The sequence below is a fragment of the Lissotriton vulgaris genome, unplaced genomic scaffold (assembly GCF_964263255.1).
Source record: "Lissotriton vulgaris unplaced genomic scaffold, aLisVul1.2 SCAFFOLD_466, whole genome shotgun sequence".
NCBI lineage: Eukaryota > Metazoa > Chordata > Amphibia > Caudata > Salamandridae > Lissotriton > Lissotriton vulgaris.
This window is the reverse complement of record NW_028251938.1, coordinates 200,791-209,520: the sequence shown is the minus strand read 5'-3', so window position 1 is coordinate 209,520 and position 8,730 is coordinate 200,791.

Here is an 8,730-nt window from a genome sequence, read left to right as displayed (position 1 = left end):
CGAAGAAACATGCTGACACAGCAACAACTTTATTACATACCAAATTACTAACTTTTATTCACAACAACCTGTAAAAGAAACAAAATCACGTCACTCGACTTTATTCAAACAAATTGCTGTCATCAGGGGCTGGTGGGTGGGTCAAAATTGGCTCTTCGTTCCGTCTCGAGCTCACGTGCAACGGGGAGGTGCAGCTTCAGAGCACAGGAACAAGAGGATGCTTCCTTGGCTTGTTGCTCCTTTTATCAATCTTCGGGCGGGCGTGGACCCTCCTCCAATCCGCCTCCGGGGCGTGGCCAGTGGTGTAGGTGTCTAGGACAACCCCCTCTTGGGCGGGAAAAAGCGCGCCCCGGCTACGCCGCTTCGGGCATACCAGCCGAGACTCGCCTCCCGCCCAAAAAAGGCTTCCCGGGGGGATCGGGGCACTCCACCATACGTTCGGGGGGACTGAGCGGTCGCCCCTTTCCATATGGCTGAGATACCTGCCACCCCCTCTCAACACAATCCCCAAGAATGGGAAGACGGAAACGGTTCTGAGCTTTTGGAAGGCGGGAGGGAGTTACCCTCCCGGCCGTATTTATTAAAAATATGAAACAAAATTAAAACATTAAAAATAACAGTTTCATATCATGTACAATTTCATTTACACATTACGATGTTCTTGGCTGACCTTAACACATCTCTAATACAAAGGTTCTCCTAGCCGATACTAAACATCCTGTAAATGCATTTCTCAAAATTGAAATTGTACATCCTAACATTACGGGCCAACGGCAAGGTCGTAACCGGTGTCAGATCCCTAATACCAGAACTCCCCCCTCACTTGTGAGGGGCGGGCGCACAGAGGACTGTACCTCTGTGCCCACTTCCAATTTCCCTTGTCTTAGCGGGGGCCCTTGTTAACTCGACGCCATCTTAGTGGTCGTCCGAGGACTCGTGTGAGGTGTCTAGAAGGTAGCGTAGACCCCCCTCCCACCCCACACTGCTTACCACATCTGCCGTCGCAGATGTCCTGGCCCCGGGAAATTCCCAGGAGGGGCCCGTAGCCCCTCCTCCCCAGGGAGGGGCCTATGACCGCCTTCCCTTTCGGCGTCCCCATCCTTAGAGGGGACCGCCTCCCCATTTGAGGGGCCAATGGCCGCCTCCCCCCGGGCGCTCCCATCCATAATGGGTGACGCCCCACCTCTAGGGATCTTCCAATTACTGCTCACCGATCATGACCTTACCGCCACAGGCCGGATAGTTGACCGGCTATCCGGACCCCCCACAAAACTCCTACCTAAAGGTCATGGCTGCATAAACTCTTTAACCAAGCTACGAAGTCTCCTATGAGTAAAGTATTCCCCACCCGGGACAAATGGACCCCATCCTCTAGATACATATGGTCCCCCCTGATACATCCATGAGGAATAGAATGCAGTGTACTTGTACGGAACAACCTACCAAGTTTGTTATTCACTTTCTTCACTGAATGATTTAAAGCTGACACAGAATTAGCCCCCCGCCACACTTTCCGCGGAATCATATGGGACCATGCAATCGTGCACCCCGGAACCCTTCTCGCCAACCAACTTACTGTGGATAGTATCAATTCGAGAAGTACTCGTCGACCAGTGGTCACCAAATCATTGCCCCCAAGATGCACTATGATGGCGGTGACCTTGTATGCCCTAACAAACCCTCCATAAAAGTTTTAAACTGGTCAATACAGAGCCCGCCCCTTCCGTGGAAGGTCACCCTGTACCCGTATTCCCCAGCCATGTGAATCATGTCATCTGCTTTGAATACGTCTGCGGCACGCCTCACGTATGAGTGGCCCACGACCCACACCACTCTTTCCTCAGTCGGTGATCTTTGACCGCTGGTTCCCAGGTGTCGGGTCGACTGCACAGTCCGACCCGCCTCGCAAGCTCGCGAAACTGTAAACCAAACAAAAGACAAGAAGCGTGAGTGCATGACATTAGCTTCACAACATGTGCAAACGCACATACCTTTTATAACAATTCGAGGACCAACGCCCCAACCGTTTCACTTTTTCCACACTCAGACCCCTGGCTGTAGCCTCTGTAGCAGCCCCTATCCGGAAGGAATGGGTCCCAAAATCGCCCGGGTTCAAGCCCGCCGCTGCGATTGCCATTGTTAGCACCCGCTGGAACTGGAACCTAGTCAGTGGGGTGGCGTCGGTGTGCCTCAGCAAGCTTCCCCCCCATGATGCCGCCCTCTGCGCTAAATACTCCTCAACGCATGTTACCGGGCACATAGGAGATCCCGGAATCCGCTGGACTACTACACTGTCCCCGTTCGCTCCCTGATCGGTCTTGGACCTGGCAAATGAGACTACCATTGTCTCCCCCTTAATTTGAATGTGCTCTCGGCACAGACCTCCCCCCATATCCTGCTTGTTCCTTGCTACCAGTTCGCTTACCCGCATAGCCCCATGGAATGCTAATGCAAAAGCGGCCCGGAATAGCACTGTCTCTGATTGAGATGAACATGTCGCAGGGAGTACGGACAGTAACAGGGCCAACCTATCCAGACCTATCGGGTGCCTCTCATCCACTCTGCGACCCTCAAGGCGTTGCCACCCACGCAGCGCCTTTTGTACCAGAAAAGACGATGTGAAGTCCTGGATGCCATGAGCCCGTGCCATGAAAGAAATGGCGGCCCGGTGCTTATTGGCCGTAGCCACTGATTTGCCTGCCTGATGTAAAGATAACAGAAATTTCAGGACATACTCCTCTTGGCCCCAAAGCTCCCCCCTATCTGAACCCAAAAAGGACCAATAAGAACGGAACACCCCTTCATATGCCTTCCTTGTCCTGGGTGCTAGACTCTCTCCCACGAGGTTTTGTAATCCGGGGCACCGAGAGACCAGAGTGCTTCGGGAAATGGTGCCGCCACCGGGTCCGCTGAGGGCAGAAAACCCCAGAAGGCCTGCATATGGGAACGAGAAAGCGCATCAGCTGCCTGGTTTTGTACACCTGGCACGTGTCTTGCCCTAAAGTGGACGTTTAGTCTCATACATAGCAGGACAATTTCCTTCAGCAACCTCAAAATCCATTTGCAGCGCGCTGCCTGACTATTGATACACTCAACCACGGTCATATTATCAGACCAGAACACCACAGAGCGATCACGAAACCCCTCAGGCCAGGTTTCCAAGGCCACCAGAATGGGAAACAGCTCCAGAAACCCAATATTACCAGTGAGTCCATTATTGTGCCACCACTCTGGCCAGGTCCGTGCCGACCATCGATTGCCGAATATGGCGCCAAAACCTACACTCCCCGCCGAGTCAGTCCACAACCCCAGTTCTTCCGAGGAAACAGGTGGCTCGGTCCAGACCACACGACCGTTGAAATCCGCCAGAAATGCCAGCCATATGCGCATATCCTGGCGAACCTCTGCTGACAGTCTTGTGCGGTGGTGCCCTTCCCTGAGGCCCACCATGGCTTGTGCAATAGAACGGGAAAAGGGGCGAGCCATTGGTATAACTCTAAGGGCAAAGTTAAGCTGACCCACAGCCTGCTGTAACTGATGGAGAGTTACTTTCCTTTCATCGAGACATGTTTCTAACGAGGCCCTGAACTTCGTCACCTTCTCTTTGGGCAAGCGGAAGCACCCCTCTACAGAATAGAGCTCAATTCCCAGAAACTCGAGTGTAGTAGATGGCCCTACCGTCTTACCGGGTGCCAGCGGCACGCCAAATTCCTCCATCAGATTACAGAATTCCCTCAAAGCCTGTGCACATTCTGTGTCCCCGGCTGCCCCCAGAAACAGAAAATCATCAAGATAATGCATAACATGTGTAAAGCCCGTGGCTCTTGTGAACGCCCATTGCAAAAAAGTACTGAATTTCTCAAAATGCGCACAAGAGATGGAGCAACCCATTGGCATACATTTATCCATGTAATAGCGTCCCTGAAACATAAAACCCAGGAGACGCTGATCATCTGGGTGTACCGGGAGCAATCGGAACGCCGACTCGATATCTGATTTAGCCATCAGCGCTCCGGGCCCTAGGCGATTCAAAATGGCGACGGCCTCATCAAAAGATGCGTACCGCAACGAACACACTCCTGGGTCAATCGCATCGTTTACCGAAAGGCCCCTTGGAGCTGACAAATTATGTATCAACCTGAACTCCCCTGGGTCCTTTTTGGGGACCACTCCCAGAGGTGAACAAACAAAATTGCCAACTGGCGGTATGTCATATGGTCCAGCAACCCGACCTCGGGCCACCTCTTTCCCAATCTTTGCTTGTACCACCGCCGTATTCTGTTGAACCGATAGTTGGTTCTTACATTGTGCTTTCCCCTGAAAATCCCCCGCCGGGATGCGGAAACCATACGAAAAACCGTCTCGCAACACCCCGGCAGAGATATGATCAGGGTATTCGTTCAGCCAAGGAATCAGTGCCATGATATCAACCGGGGTAGGTAAAGGCGCCCCTCGGACTATTTCAGACCTGTTTGGCGCCTCCTCTACTTCCCGTATCACCAGTCTTGGATCTGCACGTACTCTCGGGGTGCGAGGACTGTCCGCACCCTGCACACTCATGCCTGAACCTGCAAGACCCCTGTGGCCTAGAACACTTGCCTCTGTTAAAGCTCCAGCAGACCCCTTTCTTACCTGAGTTGCCATTATTCCTTGTGTTCTGATCACTGCTTGTACCTGCCCGAAAGGGCGCCCCCAACGAATGGCGGGAAGGCTCAACCCCGTTTCCCCCTAAAGATGGCGACTTCGCCATGTTCGACTTCTCAATTTTTTGCCAGGAAATGGAGTCGAAACAATCCCACGTCAGGGATGAGTCGTGCTCCTTGGACTTCCGAAATATGCTATCATAACAAAACCATTGATTACCCCCATATGTTTCATAAAATTCCATGATACGTGTCTGATACACGGCTAATTCCACCAATAATTCGGGCCTACGTTCCCCCATAATTGCAGTGAACATTCCAAACGCTCTGGCCCAATTGGCTATCGATTCATCTACTCTGAAACCGGCCATCTTTGCGCGCCATACACTAGGATGCAAAAACTCTTTCTGGTTTTTTACATGCTCAATCTCATAGTGATCGGTCAACAAGGAAAACATGTTCACATATTTATCCGCCCATATCCTTTCTTTCACATCAATCGGGATATGTTGAACAACTTTTTCCCTCCTTGAGGGTACCGATCCCTCCCCCGCCATCGGCAATGGCTGCTTACCTGAACCGGTAGCTGTGACCATTGTCGCTGCCGAACCAACGCCCGATACTGGTTGTTCCACGGGAGCCTGCGGGGAAACAAGAGGACACGGTGCCTTCGCAGCATCTTTCGATTGCCGCAACTGCTTCATTATCGACCTGGCTTCTTCAGCCGTGGCCCCCTCATTCTCTCTGCCCAACCATGCCGCCAACTGGGCAGCCAGCTCAGGAGGCATATCCTCCCCGTTCACAGGAGTGACCACCACAGGGATTGGTTGCCCCGCGTTCGGGACCGGAATCGGGGCCTCGATCGGGGTGACCGGGTGCGCTGGAGGTGATTCGGGAACCCGGGCCTCCCCACCCAACGCTCCCCTCTTGGCCCTTCTACCTCTCCCGTTAGGGACCACTCCCGGCAATGCTGGTCCGATGACTCTCTTTGGTCCCCCCGCACCATTCATTGCCGCCATCTGCTTCTTCATGTCCGCCATGTCCTTCATCAGCATACAAAGCATCTGATCGGTCCCAACCCTCTTTCAGACCTTCTTGCCAGGCATCGTCCACGGATAATCCTCAAGGTCCTAGGTCAGGAAGCTCTGAACTCGCTGAAAGAAGAAACACAAACATTTAATTCTCAAAATTGGCTCTTCGTTCCGTCTCGAGCTCACGTGCAACGGGGAGGTGCAGCTTCAGAGCACAGGAACAAGAGGATGCTTCCTTGGCTTGTTGCTCCTTTTATCCGTCTTCGGGCGGGCGTGGACCCTCCTCCAATCCGCCTCCGGGGCGTGGCGAGTGGTGTAGGTGTCTAGGACAACCCCCTCTTGGGTGGGAAAAAGCGCGCCCCGGCTACGCCGCTTCGGGCATACCAGCCGAGACTCGCCTCCCGCCCAAAAATGGCTTCCCGGGGGGATCGGGGCACTCCACCATACGTTCGGGAGACTTCAGAACAGGAGGCCAGTACGCACAGGCCCAAGGAGATTCTTCTTCAAGCAGGTTCACTGCAACGTTCCAGTCTTTGTACTCTCCTTGGCAGAGGCAGCAACTGCAGGCCAACCCAGCAAAGCACCCATAGCAAAAGGGAAGTACTACTCCTTACAGCTCCCCAGCTCTTCTCCTTGGCAGAGGTTCCCCTTGAGTCTAGGTCTCTGGGGTTTAAGGATCAATACTTTTACCCCATTTTCTCTTTGTTCCTTCTGTGCAAGTGAGTCTGAACCCAGTCCAAACCAGTTCTGTCCTCTCTGGTGCAGCATGACAACATGAGGTGGAGACAATATTGTTCAAAGGAGACACATGTTGCTGTCCATAGGGAATGCACAGCCTAAGCTCCTGTCACTCCAACACCAGACAGTCGATATACAAACATCAGAGGCACACAGAATGGTTAAACAAGAAAATGCGTGCTTTCTAAAATCCACAATTTAGAACCCATCTCTCTAAAAAGATGCATTATTAAATTCTGAGTTCAGAGAGCCTGAACTCCACTTATCCTTCTTGTCCCAATGGACAATTACACGTGTAAGATGTTACAAAGCAAATCCCATGTTAGCCTATGGGACAGATATGTCTTCAATAGTGAGAAATGAAATTGGCTGTATTTCACTATCAGGACAAGTCACCCACACTACGATATCCTACCTTTTACATACACTGCACTCTGCCCTTGGGAGTACCTTGGGCCTACCTGAGGAGTGCCTTATATGTAAGGTAAGGGAAGGTTGGGGCCTGTCAAGTGGGTGCACTAGCCAGGTCGACATAGCAGGTACAAACTGCTGGTGCAGATATTACAGTGGCAGGTCTGAAACACATTTACAGGGTAACTGATGTGGATGGCACACTCAGTGCTGCAAGCCCACTAGGTTTGGTTTATAGGCCCTGCCACCCTAAGTTCACTTTGCTAGGGACTTAACAGTCAATCAAATATGCCAATCATGGATAACCATTCATGATAATAATGTAAACAAGGAGAACGTGTAATTTGATACTGATCAGTTGTGGCACAGTGTCCAAAGCATGTAGGCCAGCAAATATGAAGTCAAACATACCATAACAAATATAGGAATTAGAGGCAAAAATTCAGGGGAATTCACGCCAAGGATGGCAACTCTAACACAAAGGCTTAACTATCAGGATATCAGGGTGTGTCTGAACCTGACCACTTCAAAGCAGCCCTAAAAAGAATACAATATTCTTAGATACTTCCAAGGTTAAATTGGAGACACACTTTGCTAGAGAGACCTGATGGAACAAAGGAACTGCATTTCTTGAAAATCTGGCATTATTACACCTAATCATCCAATGCTCCTTCATTGGCAAAATCATGATGGCTGGTCCAATGAGGTCAAGATTCTCAGTTTCAAACAACCTGGATCCAAACCTAGGAGCAGAACCAAATTCCAAAGTTTAGGAAGCTCCTACTGTTCTCAATTAACGGCTAGTGGTGATAAAATATATTTGCTCCTTGGATCTAGTGGGCACCTGGATAACAGCCAGGACACATTCACATTTACCAGCAGACCTTCCAAAATTGTTGAGGGTAATGATTAGTGGATTGAGGACAGTAGGTGCATTTTGGAGGTACAGTAAAATAGCATCTGTATACATTAAAATTATGCATGAGTGGTTATTAAGTGAAATTGCCCTTGAGTGTCATTTCCACCTAAACATTTCTGCCAGAGTCTCCATTGCCAGAGGAAATAGGAGAAGGGGCGGTGGGCATCCATGGCTCGTTCCCTTCCACACCATCCAGCAAACAGAAATTATGCATCAAATGCAGACTTGCGTCTTCATACAGCAGCTGCATCCGTAGAATAATATCGTTTTTCAATTAATTTCTCTCATAGCATTGAATGTTACTTTCAGCTTAATTTTCCAAAAGTCTTTTCCATGTTGATGGTGGCTACTGCTGGCATTTTGCCTTTCATCACAGTGTTTTTCAGGTGGAGTGTCTGGTGGAGTAAGACACCATTTTGGGGGCTTTCTGCAGACTGTGAGGAGGGGTCCTTGTCCTGTGTTTCCCATATCTCAAATATATTCATTAACTTTAGCTGAATGAGACCCCCTTGAAGGTTTGGGGGCCCTCCTAGGTTTAGGGGCCCACCTGCACTGTAGGGGGTTTGCATTACACCCCTGGAATAGGTGTCTGTCTTTCTACGCGGTACAACTCCTGACTGATTGGGATGCATTAGGTCTGGTAGGTCATGAGGGGTGTGTGATATGTTAATACATATGTTGTTCAGTCACTTATGTAAAGGCTGTTTTCATATATCTTGCTCAAATGTGCATCTTACTTCACCATCAAAATGAGAGGAAAGGAAATATGTTCCAAGAATTTAGGAACAGCTTCACAGGAGAACTGAATTGCTTGTAGGCACTGACCAATGGCCCATTAATCAGTAATGTAGACTTCTGTCCTTTATTTCTTGTAGCTTGTGAACATACAGGACAATACAAATGATTTAAAGAGAGGGAGCTCTTTCTGCGTATTCACTCAAAACACTTAATAGTTTTCTACTGCACTTGCCACAGGGTACTGAGTCAG